The sequence below is a fragment of the Mus pahari genome, chromosome 19 (genome assembly GCF_900095145.1).
Source record: "Mus pahari chromosome 19, PAHARI_EIJ_v1.1, whole genome shotgun sequence".
Lineage (NCBI taxonomy): Eukaryota > Metazoa > Chordata > Mammalia > Rodentia > Muridae > Mus > Mus pahari.
Window position 1 is genome coordinate 87988193 of NC_034608.1, and position 18099 is coordinate 88006291.

The following is an 18099-nucleotide window of genomic DNA, read 5'->3' on the forward strand; positions in this document are numbered from 1 at the left end:
AAAGAAAACCTATTCAGTAGGTTTAATATGAATACAAGGTTTTAGGTCAAAATGGCAAATAGTTGGAAAACTAAGTTTTCAAATTTTATTCATAACTTTAAAAGTACAACTAAATGTAACCAAAGTTAACATATGTACAAAGAAACTTATAATCATTGCCAATATAAAATAACCAACTATGTAGAAACATAAACCACAAGCAAGTACTGCTCATTGGTCAGCCATACATATTTTTGCTCATAGTGTAGCATTTGCATCCCACTCTATAATGTAAGCTATTTGAGGGAAGGTATTTCCTTTTGTGTTTCACTTTCTTATGACCCTTCAGTGTCTATAGGATCCAGAACTATCATTTTATAAATTTCTCATAAATTTAAGATTTATTGAGGATATTGGCAATAAGCAATATAATTTTAAATAAAGCTTATATATATCTCCTAAGTAAAATGAGTCAAAAACATGGAAAATGCTTTCTGCAAATTCAACCATGGTGTCATTCTCCAGTTATTCAAGAATAACTTTGGCTGATACGGGAATATACAGGCTTTGCCTATCACATACAAATATCTGAATCCAAAAAAAAAAAAAAATAAAATAAAGGCCCCTTCAGCTCCTTCAGTCCTTCCTCTAACTCTTCTATTGGGCTCCCTGAGCTCAGTTTGATGGTTGGCTTTATGCATCTGCATTTGTATTGGTCAGGATCTGGCAGAGCCTCTCAGGAGACAGCTGTATCAGGTTCCTGTCAGCAAACCCTTCTTGGCATCAGCAATAGTGCCTGGGTTTGATGTCTGCATATAGGATGGATCTCCAGGTGGGGCAGTCTCTGGATGGCCTTTAATTCAGTCTCTGTTCCACTCTTTATCCCTGTATTTCCTTTAGGAAGGAACAATTCTGGGTTAAAATTTTGGAGATGGGTGTGTGGTCCTATCCCTCACTGGAAGACCATGCCTAACCTCTGGATATGGTCTCGATATGTTCTCTCTTCCCTTTATGGGGGTATTTCAGCTAATGTCATTCATGTGGTGTCCTGGGAGGCTCTTGCTTTCCTGGCATCTAGGACTTTCTGGTTGTTAACCCCAGTTCCTCCATTGCTACAGACTTCTCTTCAATTTCCTGACCTCCTGTACCCTCTCTCCTCCATCTCTTCCCATACCTGATTCTGTTCCTCCTTTCCCTCCCCCTCCTCTCTTTCTCCCAAGTCTCTCCCATCCTCTACTTCCCTTGATTATATTGTTCTAAATAGGACAAAGCATCCACTCTTTGGTCTTTCTTCCTCTTGAGCTTCATGAGCTCTGTGAGTCGAATCATGGGTATTCCATGCTCTTTGCCTAATATGCACTCATTATTGAGTAGTTACCATGTGTTTTCTTTTGTGACAAAGTTACCTCATTCAAGATGATGTTTTCTAGATTCATCCATTTGCCTAAGAATTTTGTGAAGCCATTGTTTTTAATAGCTGAGTAATACTCCATTGTGTAAATATACCACATTTTCTGTATCTATTTCTCTGTTGAGGGACATCTTGGTTGTTTCCAGCTTCTGGTTATTTTAAATATGGCTGTTATGAACATGGTGGAGCATGTGTCCTTATTACCAGATATTGAAGCATCTTCTGTGTATAGCCCAGGAGTGGTATAGCTGGGTCCTCAGGTAGTCCAATTTTCTGAGGAACCACCATGCTGATTTCCAGAGTGGTTGTGCCAGTTTATAATCCCATCAACAATGGAGGAGTGTTCCTCTTTCTCCACATCCTCACCAGCATCTGCTGTCACCTGAGTTTTTGATGTTAGTCATTCTGACTGTCGTGAGGTGGCATCTCAGGGTCATTTTGATTTGCATTTCCCTGATAACTAAAGCACTATCATTTTTATTTGATATATTTGCTGAATGAATGATTGTATCATGAAGAAAAGCAACGTTGGTTTTGCTTTTTCTCAAAAAGTTTTTGATGAGAAAACACAATATTTCAGTACCTGTTTCAGTAGTGTTATAGTCATTGATACCCAAACCACTTTCCTAACCAACCAGATAAATAATTCATCTTTATAGTCTTTATCTTCTTTCTTGTATGAGCCCTTATGCAAGAAGTCTAGAGTCTATTACTAAGCTCTAAATAGAATCTTTCTAAGTGGATGAAATTCATAGATTCTTTGCCAGGCAATATACAGTCTTAAAGCAAGCAGCATCTGACAAGAATGTAGAGGAATAGACTTGGGTCTAAGCACAGAATTAAATATGTCTGAACATAAAAATCTTACAGCAGTAGAAGTCAGAACAAAAAAGGAAGTTAACTTTTGCACTATTCTTCAAGTACTTGGAGGTAGAGATTTATACCAGGGCTGGGTAGATTTGAACTAGGGATTAAAAAGAAGGGAAAAGTCAGAATCTGGATAGACTCTGGAATAGGGAAGCACAGAGGAAAGCTGTTATGATCTAGCATGCTGTTGTCTTAGTTAGCTCTCACTGTCAACTTGGCATAACCTAGAGTCATCTAAGGGAGTCTCAGATGAGTGATTGCTCAGATCAGATTTGTCTTTTGTCTATGTCTATCTGATTATCTTGATTAATTTATGTAGTAAGGACTAGTCCACTATGGGTGACATTCTTGAATTGGTGGTCCTGGTTGTATAAGAGAGATTAGTGGAATATGAGCTAATGTGTAATCCTGAACATAGTCTTCTTTCTTAGTTCACACTTCCAAGATCTTGCCTTGTGTTTTCTGATTTGATGGCCTTTAGTGATGGACTCTGACCTGGGAGTAAACTTAAATGAACCCTTTCCTCCTCTAAGTTGTTTTTGGCTAGTGTTTTATCATAGCAATAGAAATTAAACTGGAGCACTCTTTTCCCAGAAAGAATAATATGGCTCATACAAAGATGTACCAGCCTGTTGGAGGTCTGAGAACAACATTTTCTTCCCCTGAAGTTAATTTTTTTTATCTATTAGATATAAAATTTAACATCTACCATGTGTGCTTTATAGAATCAGTGTAATGATCAAATGTGGTAGGTGTTCTTTGCAGGGTATTGTTATCCATCAGCTAGCCATTTGTTTCTGAAATTCTGGAGTGTCCAACCCAGGTGTGATCATGCACACCTATAACCCCAGCATTTGGGAAACTGAGGTCAGAGGATCATGAATTTAAGGCTAGTCTGCTCTACATGGTAAGGCCTTGTATCAAAGAAAACCTACAAACAGACAAACAAACAAACAAACCATAATTGAGTGGCCAAATATAAGTGTCCATATCCACTGTTAAATTTGAAGTGAATTTTCAAAGTTTGAGATATGTTCATATTCAAATACAAACATAAAAATCCCCTTTGCTGCTGAACACATGATTACAGTAAAAAATAGCTCATAACTTTGGTTGTCTGAAACAGATTTTCAGAATTGTTAGTTAGTATTCCAGCTTGTCATGTGGCTAGGAGCCACTTTTCTCAACTTCTTTTCTTTAGTTTCACTCTTGGTTGTCTTCTCTAACTAAACAATCCCTTCTATAAATTAAACACATTTTTTAACCAAAGCATAGCACAAATTAAGGGTCCAACAGAAAAGCATTCAATCTCTGGAATAAAGCTAGAATTCATACAAATTAATGGTAGAGATAAATTTCCCACTTAAAATCTCAACATCAATGTACTGTTAGTCACAACATTAAGTAGTCAGAGCTTGTTCAGCTTGTGTTTGTAATGAAATCTCCCTGGTCAACTCAGTTACTGAACAGAAATGACATAGCCCTGGTTCAAATGATAAGAAGCACAAAATAAATGGAAAGACTTAAAAGAAATATGCAACAATATTGAAAGCATTGCCAATTATTTGTTACACATAGGAGTTCTAAATAGGTCAGATCAATGAACAGAAATGCCATGCCACTCCAGACCTTCACAGATCCACATGCGCCTTCTTAGCAGCAATAATTTTCTCTCTTCAACATTTGCTTCATGTAATTGTATTTTTCTTAGGAAATGTACCTGGCTCCAGACTGGCCCATATCCTCATCTACCACTCCAAGATGTGATTCACACAATGTCATTTCCAGGAATGGGGAATTGAGTAGATTTTAAACCATTGTTTCTGTGTTGCTGATAGGTAGAAAGTAAGACTGAGGGAAAGAATGTGTTTCTAACTTGTCTAGATTCTAAATGATTCTTAAATAATCACCATATAGCCAAACCTCAAAGTTAGGAAGTAACCAACCTGGGGTTTTAACTCAGATCTAATTCTAAATATTCTTCTTAACACCAACTATACTGTCTCTTGTGGCAAAGCTCACATAATTCTCACATAAAAGATTTGGTTGAAAACCAGTGACAACCAGAAATGTTTATTAAGAAAGCCATTTTGTACAATGGTTTGAAATCATCTGTTCCCATCTGATAGAAGGATTTGTGATGGTCTTCATGACACCTCACTTCAGCTGCAAAAATAACCAGTGGCCCAATTGCATGGAACTTGAAATATATCAGACAATGCAGTCAGTAAATCAAATGTCTTTTGAGTATTTTCTCTTTGCTCAACATTGTACTGGAGTCTGGGAAGTGATACATCAGTATTTTTGAAAAGTAGAAATAGAATGTGAAATAGTATATATTAAAAAAAAGAAAAACTTCAGGAGGGGGGTCCAGCTACAAGGAAAAAAAGTATGGTGAAGAGACTAGCAAGAAAATAGTAGGCCTTCATTGTCATAAACATTGGATATGATATATGTAGACCATAGAAAATATATTTTCTGTATAGACAAAGGATTTCAGGTTTTATAGGTCATAAGCTATTTGTGGTAGTTACTCAATACAATGAAGTAGCATGAAAATAGCCATAGATTATGAAGAAATGAGTGGGTCCATGTTCCAATAAAACTATTTGCAAAACCAGGCTACCAAATGCATTTAATCTACAGAATGAACATTGTAGTCAAGAATGATCTTGAACTCCAGATCCTTTTGCTTCCATCCTCTAAGTCCTATGATGACAGGCCTGTGCCACCATACATGTCATGTTCCTTGAATTTGGAAGCCACCAATGTAAGTTGTTTAGTACTGTATTCTTTAGTAAAGAGACTTGACTACAGTGCAAGTAAATTACACCCAATATTGAGTTTGTACGTCTTGCCACAAAAAAAAAAATCCATCATGACTGACACAACAATTTTCCCCATTCGTTGTATATTTTTAGAGACCTGAGTTGTCTTGTAATTCTATATTCTCACACCATTCATGGCTCAAAACTCACCCAGACTAAAGTGACACCTTGGAGAACTAATTGTAACACTTTAACTTCCTGAAAGCATAGAAAGTCCAAGTGTGAAGACCATATCAATGAAATGATGGGATAGTGTCAGGATGAGAACTAGACATTAGATTTTTCAATACACTCACCTCAATTGAGGATCACTATTTTGAACTTCATATTTATAGAGCTCATTTTTGGTGCCCACACAGTGACAGTTCTGATGGAACAACTGGCCACACGTGGGAGAACCAGATAGCTTTCCTTGACACTGTTACACTCTTGCATTTCTCGAATTTTCTTTATTTCCTGTTTGTGTCTGTTGGTATTTGACAACTTTTCAGTTTACTTTCCTTTATGGTGGAAGGCACTTTCTCTCACATGACAGAGTAATATGCCATCACCAGAACACCCTTCTAAGTTATTTGTATGCCTTCACATGAAATCTCAGGTCATGTTTACTAGGCTATTTCCTGGTTTCCATGGGGGTTAACAGCTACCAGTAGATCACCCAGCAAGAGGCCCTTAATCTGTTAGATCCCAGGATCTAAACCCCTGAGAAGTCCCCCCTCCCCAAGCCACTTTCTCAATAAATACTGGTCATCTTTTGAAATAAGAAGTCTGTAAATGAAAATAATAACATTATTTTGTAGGAAACCATTAATTTTTGTCTAGAAAGAATTCCTTTGGGCTTGAGAAAGGGATGGAAATGGGAAGCAGTGAAGAATGAAATGAACAAGAATTCTTCTCATTGGTAACCTCTTGCCCACCTGCAGAGTTTTATTTCTCTCTCTTCAAATCCTGCTACCTGCATTGTAAATCAGAAAGCAATTGGTACCTTAAAGAATGAATGAATGAGGATAGATGCTACTATTTCATTGAGAAATTCCTTTTTCTAATTCTATTCCATTTAAGAAGCAATAAATTGTTCCTTCTCTGAGACTAGATCATAATGTCCTTTTTACAACTATTTCAAATTATTATCATTTTTTTACTTCTCTGCCTCCTCTGTTACACTGTAATATCATTATGAGCAGATGTAATACCATATTAGCCTGTATCATTATTAATCATTCCTCAGTTTAGTGTAGAGCCAGGCATAGGAGAGTAACCAAAAGAACTTTGTTCAGTTCCAGAGATAATACTTTGAACAAATACTAAGAGCTCCTAGTTTTGAGTGCCAGCAATATGCTAGGCATTACAATATACATTTGAGGAACTTTTTTTCTTTTCTTTTTTCCTTTGATTTAGGTTTTATTGCATTGTGATGAGAAGAGATACATAATTTCAATTTATCTGAATTTGTTAACATTTAAAAACATATTTTCACTAAATAGACTTACATTACATTCTTCTTTCCCTTTTGTACCTCAACTCCTCCCAGAGAGCCCTCCTTCAAAACCTGCAATACCTTTTGTTTTTTATCATATGTTTTAAAATTTATAAAATATTGTAATAATAAAATGAATATTATAAAAGTTGTTTGACATAAAACAATTAGTTGAACAGTCTTATGTAGATGTTTGTCTACAGCAATACTGAAAATACACGTTTTTCTCCATATAAATTTTAAATAACTCCAAATGTATTAACTGTATGATATTTTAAAATAAAATATATCACTATTAGTTTTTTAATTAACATAAATAATCTTTTTGTTTGTTTGTTTTGTTTGGTTTGGTTTTAATAGAGCTTAAAATCTTGGCTTACTGTGGAACAAACACAAATAAGAACAGTTTTTGAAAGTTGGAGTTCATTGTACTAAGGCTGTTCTTGAATGTCCCTCACATCACCAAAGGATTTTACCTCCATAGTAGATAAGCTAAGAGTTGACAGTTCTGCTGTGCCAAGGAATGATTTCTAGGCACGATTTTTGGATACAGATGTCCTGCTACGGTTAAAGCTGGAACATTTTTTTCTTTGTTCTTATTTTTGTTGTGAGAACAAGCAGTTGCTACCCAATTACCTGTCAGGAGAAATAATAATAATAATAATAATAATAATAATAATAATAATAATAACAACTATTATTAGTTGCTGGAGTCTGGGGCATAGGTGAGACTGAAATCTTCCCCATCCTCCAGCAAGCAAGTGGTAGGTGGCAATCTCTGCCTCAAGCCTGATCTTGACGTTCAACAGGGCTTCATATTCCTAGGTCTTATGCTGCCCCTCTGAGTTTGTGCCAGCTCTGACTCCAAGTGCAGAAGGACCCCATTGAGTTGCTCCATCTGTGTCTTGTGTTGGGTCTCCATATTCCCAAGTCTGTTCTCCAAGTTGGTGTTATGGTTCTTCATGGAGTCTAGGTCAATCTCCAAGGTCTGGAGGGTGCATCTCAAGTCCATAAGTGTGTTCTCAGCATTTCTGACTTCGGCAGACTTGGTAATGATGACCGTGGTACTCCCCTCAGTCTAATTCCTTGTGGTTCTTCTAAGCCAGCTCTTCTTACTGTGCGTAGATATCCGCTATAATCTTGCTGAGGTCCTGAGATTTGGGAGAATCCACTTTCATCGTCAACCCAGACCTTGGACTTACCCTCATGATTCTTCTTCATGAACAGCAGTTTCTCCTTGAGATCTTCGATGTCTGTTTCCAGCTGTAGACTTGCGATATTGGTCTACCACCTTGCAGAGTCCATGGATGTCACTCTCTACAGACTGGCACATGGCCAGTTCTCCTCTGGGGTGCAAATGGAAACCAGAAGAATCCTGTCCCTAGGTACTCTGCTGTTCCTGTGTCCTTTCTCTGACAGGTCACACTTGGGCCAGGTATTAAAACAGTAGTGGTGGTCTCATGATCTTAGATGTGTCAGTGCACCCAGTAGATCAGCTCTCTCCAGGTATTATTGGGTTAAGGAGAACAGGGTTAGCTCTGGGGCACAGAAGAAAACTGGAAGGATCCCAAACCTGCCTTCTCCACTCTGCCTGTGTCCTGTGGGCTCTGGATGGGTCCCAGACCATGGCAACTTTGACAAAGGAAAACATTTAATTGGAGCTGGCTTAAGGTTTCAGAGGTTAAGTTCATTATCACTGTGGTAGGAGGTATGGGAGTGTTCAGGGAGACATGGTGCTAGAGAAGGATCTTCAATTTCTACAACTAAATCAACAGGCAGCAGGAAGAGATGTGTATGACTTGAGCTTCCTCTCAAAAAGACACATTTACTTCAACAAGGCCATACCTCCTTATAGTGCCACTCCCTATGTCCATGCATTCCAACACATGAGTCTATGGGGACCATCCCTATTCAAACCACCGTAATAGTCTTGCTGTAATATTTAAATTAAAATTTTTTACATATATATATATATATATATATATATATATATATATATATATATATATATATTGTCTGAGCATATGTCTGTGTGCCATGAACGTTCAGTGCCTTCAGAGGACAGAGAACACTGGATCCTGGGAAGTAAAGTTACAGATGATTTTGAACTGTCATTTATGTGCAGCAAATAGCATCAAGGTTTTCTGGAAGAGCACCCAGTAGTCTTAAACACTGAACCATCTCTAGCCTGGTGAGTGGCAATAAGTGACTACATATGAAGAGTTTATTCTTTTTTTCTTTTATTTATAATCTTTGTTGATACTCTATGGTCACTGTTATCCTGTGTGCTTTATTTTCCTTACACAATATAACCACCAGTAATTAGATAGTATTAATTTTTACTATCCTCATTTGGCAGTTGAATAAATAGTAACTCAGAACAATTGTTTATCTTTCCCCAAATGTGTGTTGTTCCTAGGCTTCACCAATTGCTGAGTTTCAGATAAATGCTTTAACTATCATAGTTTCTTATATAACTAGACATCATCTGCTATATATCCTTCAAAGAGGTACTTCTTTATATTTCCGTATCAGAAGGAAACTTAGAGGTTCTCACTTCTGCTCAGGCCAATTTGGACTCCCTCACTCAACAAGTTATGGCCTATGAACTAACTTCATGGCAACAACTGAAGATATTTCTTCTAGGAGAAGCAAAGCCCAGAGTTAATGCTTTCATACTTTACATGTTTCTTTGTCTATGGATTAGTTTCTTGATGGTGTTTTAAATTATTTAAACATATTGGGGAAAAATTACAAAATGAGACTCATGTGTTTCCCCACCCCCTTTCCTTTCTATTGCTTATTACTGTCTGTTATGGGCTGTCCATTAAGGTCACTTGGGATTGGTTACCCAGGGAATGGACTGAAGACAGCTGGGCTTTTATATTGATCACCAGATTTATGGCAGGAAGGTGAATTGTGCTGTAAATTTTGTTGCTTCTAAGTGGAAGAGGAGAGACTACTAAGCATTAAAAAAAAAGGAATGCTGAACTCTCAGTCCCTATTCCTTAATTTTAAATATTTAACAAGTGATTTTCTTTCAGGAAGGCCTGGATATCTAAATTTACCTGTAGTACAAGGGAGTCAGATGAGGTAAACCTTGACCATCTCAGAATTCAAGGTTATAAGGACATACTATTTTGTATATGTGTCTCTACCTCTTTTCCTCCCCTCCCCTCCCCACCCATCTCCTTGCCTCCCCCTCTTCTCACTTTCTCTGTGGTAAGAAAAGCAAACAGCTACTTTTCAAAGTTAATTTTAAGAAGTGCACTTCTCAATTTTAACATTGGGAAAAGAGTTAGTTGCTGTCTATGTTTTTCATTCCCAGCAAGAAGCACCATTGCTAATCCTATAGTTGATAAGCTATCCTCTGGAAGCCACTAAAACAGAGTTGGTAATGGTGTTTACAGAGAGCCTCTAAGAGAGGCACAGTAAAGAAGAAGATTAAGTAAAGGTTACTCAATAGCTAAAGCTATGCTTACCAATGTGATGAACAGAGGAAGTAAGCTCTATTAAAATGAAAAGAACTGATTAAATTTGGACTATCTTAATTAAAAATGTCTGGCACTTTAAAAAGTGCATGGGTAAAGAAAACAAACTTTGTCAAGTGGTAATCATGATCTAGACACTTTCACTTCATATCTCATTTAATCCCTTCAGAGAAAAAGGTAAATATTTATATAATTGCCACGCCCACTCCAGTGAAGTCTGCTTGACAGGCTGAGAGGTCTGGAAACACTCATGAGGCAAAGAGTTTCAAGGAAACTCAGCCTCCTGGAACCTTGGCATTCTCATAACCCATATACTCAAATCCTATCCCCACATTAGTATGGTGTATGCTCTCTTTCAGTATTATAGTGCCTTTAAAGATTGAATTTTATCATAGGTGAGCCTCTACCACTGTTCCAACATCATAGAAAATCCTTGAAGCTGACTAGCTTGCAATTCAGAAGGAATTCAGTGAGGTTACCTATTCATTAACATTCAAATTTACTTCTAGTAGAGAAAGGTGAAACTAATTAGGCATTCCAAAGAACAGAGCCAGGATAGCTAGACTACAGAGTGAATACTTAGGACAAGTAGCCAGTCTCACCAAAACAAGGCAATACACATTGGCCTAGAGAATTGGAGGGTTTAACAAAGACTAGCTTTACACCTGCCTGGTCCCCACCATCTTTTGATGTATACAATCCTTTGTTTTGTGTCACTGTAACTCTGCAGATGTGTCCCACCTTGCTTTTCTTGTTTTTTTTTTTTTCTTCTTCTTCTGTATAAAAGCTTGATGCTCAATTTGAGAAAATACACTCAGATTCTACAAGCTCTCTCGTGTCGGGTCTGTGTTCAATCCCCATCCGAATTCATGCCCATCTGTCTAAAACTCTGATCCCCAGGGATCAGAGGAGGGCCACTGAGCCCGGTCCGTGGCATATAATCATTTTTAGAATTGTGCCCTGAAAGTATTTATTGAGCACTTTATATGTGTCTGCTTCAAGTTTCATAGAAGATAAGTAATTTACCCAGGATTATAATTCATTTTTTGTCTCCTACTTTTCTTGGTAACTGTATTACTTTTTACTACAATACTTTTACATTAAAAGGGAAAAATGCAAAGTTAAACAGCTAATCTGGAAATGTTACTATGAGACATTAGCTCATCTACAAACCTCAGATATCTATGAATGCATACATACAACTTTCTTTTTTCTCATAAAACTTCTGCTATTACATTAAAATCACCTGGAAAATTGTACTCTGTCTTGAACGTGCCGACAATGATGTAGAAATGGGTTATTAATAAAGTCAGGAAACATTTATCAGTGATTTACAATTTGGCATTGTGCTAAATATATAATCCCCTTTAATAAATAAAAAAAAAAACCAGAAAAACAAAAAGCAAAGTAAAAGAAACAAGCAAACAAACAAAAACATCCTAATTTATAATTGCCTTCCTATCTCAGAGGACAGATTGGAAGAGTTAGGTGACTTGCCCAAGGTCACTCAGCAATGAGGGCAAATTATTCTAGTAATTTCTGAACCCAGCCGTGGTTGCATAATATTTCCATGCTTGTTTTTCCTTTGCTCTGACTTAGCCATCATGCAATAAGAAACATAGGTAATTTTGAATACAACATATGGTGCAAAAAACTTAAAATCTGTTCTGTTTAACCTTTACTTAAAGAAACCCCCATCAAAAGTGGCACAAGAACTCTCCATTATACATTAATGTGCACATCTCACTCCAGGGAACACTTTTTGTACTCTGAATCATGGCATTATCCTGATTAAAAAAAACCTGACTATATTAATTTCTTAATATTCAAGGAAACTTTTGTTAACACAGAAAAGCATTAATGTATAATAATGCTCCATGTAAAGCAAAATTACTGTATACAATAGAACTCAGAATTTATAGTCCGGATGTACTGATACTTTTAACTTCAAGACTTACTCAACCACTCTGTTCCCTGCCACATAAAAAAGAAAGAAACAAAGAGGAAATAGATAACCCATTGACTCTGAAATTCCTCATCAAAGTCTTCTGTCTAAAATGCAAGTAGTCTTGAGAAGTCATCAATGATATTTATATGTCTGAGAAAATGAAAGACTTCAGTCTTGGCTTTACTTAAAGAGAAAGGAGGACAGAATATCAGAACTGGTAGGACCTTGGGGAGCTGACCATATCCTTCCACTTCCCTACATGCTGATGGCCAGAAAAACTCAGACATAGAATGTCAGAGACTTATGCTTCTTTTCCAACCTTCCCTGAGTCTCTACCACAAATGAGGCTGAACGTGTATGTGTGTGTGTGTGTGTGTGTGTGTGTGTGTGTGTGTTTGTGTGTGTGTGTACTGTCCCTGTATATGCTAATGTGTCTAAACTATGGTATGCATTCCAGCCACTAATGCTATGTTATAACAAACTACCATATTGAGTGGTATAGCATAACCACTATTTTGTTAAGCTCACAAGTTATATATAGTGTGTAGGTAGAAATTCAGTCAGGGAATGGAAGTGGGAGTCTTTGTTCTATAATTTCTAGGGCTTTACTTGAGGACACTCAAGCTGTCTATTAAGACTTAGAAATGTAGGATCTGGACTTACATGAAGGTTTCTTCACCTACATATTTTTTTGTGGGTCTAGATATCCAGATACAGCTGGCCCTAATAATTATTTATAATGCCCCTCCTTGTGATATAAACTTCTCACAGTATGATGGACATTTAAAAAAGTGCCCCAATAAAACCATTACAAAGCCAAGTAAGTATGCATGTTTGGCCTTTTGTAAGCCAGTACTGAAAGTTTCCATCAATCCTGTAGATTCTGATAATTAAAATTAAATCCTAATATTATCTTGAGGGGGAAAAACTTTAATGCAACCTGTAGGCTAATGTGGGAGCATGTTCCTGATCAAATCGTAGACATGGGTGGCAGAGGTAGGAGGATCATGAGGTTGAAGTCAGTTTGGCTGAAAAGATGTTGACAGTAGGTGGAGGAACATCAATATCACATTGGAGACAAAGAACAGAAAGTTTTGTAGTATTATCTTTGCTAAGTTTGATCTAACATACAAAGGTAGACAACATTTAAAGTTTTTTGTCATACTTTACAATGTGTGTTTCTGTTCTCCAGTTTTACCACTTATCTTAATTATCTTGAGATAGTTTCCAGGCCTGGGTGTTAAAGAAATGGTCAAATTATATTGTGCCTCTAAGCATTTTAAAAAAATAAAATGGCTATACTAAAAGAAGCAGACAGCCAATACATTTGGTATGTACATGTGGAAATAACAAGCTTATCAGTAAAAAAGTCGGGACTGAACAACTCCTAAACCCCTCAGCATTCAAGAACCCTAATCACATACAATGTTCTCTGGGATACTTCAGCAGAGGTTAGGAATTACAGAGAATTTATGAGATCCTGAAGGCTTGGGCTCTTCTTAACTTTGGGAGACAATAGCATAATGGTCATAACAATTGTGATTTGGTAGAAACATCCCAGCAGTTATTAAACTTTTGTAAGCAGGCAATCATAACAACCAATATAATTTTCTCACATTATTTAGGCAAAACTTATTTCAACAAATTTGAGATTGATTTGATTATACAGAATCCATAAGCAGTTGATGAAAGAAGCTGCTATTTTGGCAGAATTAATTTCTTAGAATAAAGATGACATACAAAAGATTGACTATTTCATGAGTGGATGTCAACTTTCTAGTCTGATGCATTGTTTCTACATTCCCATGAAAGTTATCACATGAAGGGCAGAAGGAAAAAAAACAATTGAAATTTAAAACATGCCCTCAGTGCTTTAATATTTACATACAGCAAATTACTGCACTCATGTGATAACCAAGGAAAGCAGAGTTATTCTAGGAGTAGTGGCTAGAGTAAACCTACCAAGTATTAGTCACCTTCCTGTTGCTGTGATAAAACACCATAGCCAAAGTAACTTATAGAGGAAAGAATTTGTTTTTGTTCACAGTTCCATGATGGCAGAATGGAGGCATAGAAAAAAAATGACAAAGCAGAGAGATAAAAGGGAAATGGTGCAAGCCTTTTCCCCTCCAAAGCCCACCTTTGGTAACAACATACTTCCTCTAGCAAGGCTGCACCACCAAAAACTGCACCAGTAGTGCTATTGAATAGAGAACAAGTGACTGTCATATCCTTGTGACTATGGGCAATATTTTTAATTCAAACCATCACATTTAGGTTCAAGGATTTGACTCTAGATGAAGCTGATTCAAATTTGTTGTTGAGAGAGCTGAAGTTTCAGAATTAGTTAAGAGTGCCTACAAATTCAAAGCAAAGATTAATACCCAGTTCTGTTGTGTTTCTAAATCTGTGCTTTATCTGTTGTGTTTACTAATGTCACTTGTCAGTAGTGTTAAACTTGGAGGAGTAAAGAATTAGACCTGCTTCTTCTAAACCAATGAAGAAATCTGATAAGATAGCCCCTTTGAGAGAATTTCTAAGCAAGCCTGTCATCACCCACAGAATTAAAGAAATTGGAAATTAGTACTGTAATTTGTCTAACATTTAAACCTACACTTAGTTGCCTTCTTGCCGTAAATAAATAGTGTTGTTCAGAGACATTGGAAGAAATGTTTCTGTGTTGGAAATATAAATTTATTTCCATAGTAGAAAATTGACTGTGTTATTGATCAATATGTCTCATCTGCTGAGTTTCAATAATTACAAAATTGGAAGGCATACGGGGAGCATCGTAACTGCCAAGCGAGTATTGCATGGAGACTGTTTTTTAAGTCTTGATATGAGTTTCTTTAACAACAAGCTGACATGGAATGAGACATAAAATTAAATATATTTCATTTACTATGTAAAATGGGTTTTGTCTACTCCTTCTAAGAGTTGACTAACAAAACAATCTTAGGAACTGTTCACTTCCCAAGAGACATTATACCTCACCAAATGCCAGTCTGACTCATACTTACAAGACTGATATTTCTTTTTTTTTTTAATTTTTTTATTATTATTTTCTTTATTTACATTTCAAATGTTATCCCAAAAGATCCCTATACCCCCCCCCCAGACTGATATTTCTAATCTTAGGTTAATACTATTTTAAAAATCAACCAATAACTTTAGTTCTTTTATTTTTGCTACCCGGTGAGAGACTTTTTTATAATCCCCATACCACTCCATTTTTACATAAATAATTTTTACATAAATGTCAGCATTTCCAATAATATTTATCAAAACAGATGTCTAAATATAATTTTTAAAGCATTTTGTGTGTGTTTCATGTACAATTAAAAAAAAAACTCAAGATGCTTTCTTGTGGATTTTCCCCTCTAATTTGGCAGGAATGGAAGCTTTAGCTTGTCCCAGGGCAAAACTAAGTCAAATAGGATGAACTTTGGAAAAACACACATCACCGAGACTAATAAACTACAATTACACCATAGGCTTCTAAAATGGGCACTTCCACTTTCATATGCCGCAAACATTGGCTTAGAACCAGGGATGGATTATGAACTGATGCTATTCTTGCATTTCAGAAAACAAAGATATTCCATAGAATTTTCTCTTAGCACTGTGATGTATCTCGTGTCAAGTACATCGGTAAGAATTCAAAACCTATTTATCTTGAGTACCTCAGACATGAGATACCCAAATTTATAACTATTTATACTGTCTTCTTTATACCAACTGCTTAGTGTTCATGTGTCTTTGCACTCTGAAGCACATGTCCACCTTCAAGTCTGGTAAATTGTTTTATCTTACTGACTTTGTTATTTTTCAAATATTTTCTCTTCCTAAGTTCCTATAATGAAAGCGCTTGGGCTTTTTAGTTATCTCTATATTTTAGTCTTGGTTTCTATCATTGCACACAGCTCTACGGTAGGACTTCTGGCTCTAGCAGTTTTTCATTTTATTCTCTTTTTCTCAAATGAGCAGTTGTCTTGAATTCTAGGATTATATTCTCCACCAGATTTAATTGCCCTTATTTCTTTTTTCTTAAATTGAACATTTTATTTATTTACATTTCAAATATTATAGGTTTTACCAGTTTCCTCCACCACAGAAGCTCCCTATCCCACCTTCCCTCTCCTTGATTTTATGAGGGTGGTCTCCTGCCTACCCTAGACTGGGGTATTAAGCCTTTACAGGACCAAGGGCCTCTCCTCCTCACTGATGTGCAACAAAGCCATCTTCTGCTACATATGCAGCTGGAGCCATGAGTCCATCCATGTGTACTCTTTGGTTGGTGGTTTAGTTCCTGGGAGCTCTGGGGTGTCTGTTTGGTTGATATCACTGTTCTTCCAATGGGGTTGCAAACCTCTTCAGCTTCTTCAGTCTTCTCTCGTACTGCCCCATTGGGGACCCCTTGCTCAGTCCAGTGGTTGGCTGCAAGCATCCTCTTCTGTATTTGAAAGTTATCTCAGGAGACAGCTATATCAGGCTCCTGTCAGCAAGAACTTCTTTTCATACTCAATAGTTTCTGGGTTTGGTGTCTGTATAAGGAATGGATACCTATGTAGGGCAGTCTCTGTATGGCCTTTCCTTCAGTCTCTGGTCCATACTTTGTCTCCATGTTTCTTGAGTATTTTGTTGCCCTTCTAAGGACTGAAACATCCAGACTTTGGTCTTCCTTCTTGAGCTTCAGGTGGTCTGTGAATTGCATCTTTGGTATTCAGAGCATTTGGGCTAATATCCACTTATTAGTGAGTACATAACATGTGCAATCTTTTGGGACTCACACAGGATGATATTTTCTATATCCGTCCATTTGCCTAAAAATTTCATGAAGTCATTGTTTTTAGTACCTGAGTAATACTCAATTGTGTAAATGTACCACATTTTCTGTATCCATTCCTCTGTTGAATAACATTCTGGTTCTTTCCAGCTTCGTGCTATTATAAATAAGGCTGTTATGAACATCCTGGAGCATGTTCCCTAGTTATATATCAGAGCATCTTCCGGGTATATGCCCAGAAGTAGAATGGCTGGGTCCTCAGGTACTATGTCTACTTTTCTGAGGAACTGCCAGAGTGATTTTCACAGTAGCTGTGCCAACTTGCAAACCCACCAACAATGGAGGAGTGTTCATCTTTCTCCACATCCTTGCCAGCATCCACTGTCACCTGAGTTTTTGATCTTAGCCATTCTGATTGGTGTGAGGTGTAATCTCAGGGTTGTTTTGATTTGCTTTTTTTCTGATGAGAAAGGATATTGAATATTTTTTAGGTGTTTCTCAGCCATTTGGTATTCCTTAGTCGAGAACTCTTTGTTTAGCTCTGTACCCCATTTTTTAATAGGGTTATTTGTTTCTCTGGAGTCTAACTTTCTGTGTTCTTTGTAAATACTGGATATTAGTCTTCTATCAGATGTAGGATTGGTAAAGAACATTTCCCAATCTGTTGGTGGTCTTTTTGTCTTCTTGGCAGTGTCTTTTGGCTTAGAGAAGCTTTGCAATTTCACAAGGTCCTATTTGTTGATTCTTGATCTTATATCACAAGCCATTGCTGTTCTATTCAGAAATTTTTCCCTCTGCCCATATCTTTGAGGTGGGTTAATTTCTGCATCTTTAATTCTATCCCATTGATCTATCTGCCTGTCACTGAATCAATACCATGTAGTTTTGTTTTTGTTTTATCATAATTGCTCTGTAGTACAGCTTGAGGTCAAGGATGATGATTCTCCAAGAAGTTCTTTAATTGTTGAGAATAGTTTTCACTATCCTGGGTTTTTTGTTACTCCAAATGTATTTGGAAATTGCTCTTTCTAAATCTATGAAGAATTGAGTTGAAATTTTGATAGGGATTGCATTGAATAGGTAGATAGCTTTTGGTAAGACGGCCATTTTCACAATATTAATCCTGCTAATCCATGAGCATGGGAGATCTTTCCATCTGCTGAGATTTTGATTTCTTTCCTCAGAGCCTTGAAGTTCTTATCATAAAGATCTTTCACTTAGTTAGATTCACACCAAGGTATTTTATATTCTTTGTGACTATTGTGAAGGGTGTTGTTTCCCTGATCTCTTTCTCAGCTTGTTTATCCTTTGT

At 36.8% G+C, this 18099-nt stretch overlaps 1 pseudogene; it reads right to left on the reverse strand.

The window, feature by feature from the left end:
* Positions 1-7262: 7262 nt before the first annotated feature.
* Positions 7263-16408, reverse strand: LOC110336291 (annotated as a pseudogene).
* Between the last annotated feature and the right edge of the window lie 1691 nt (positions 16409-18099).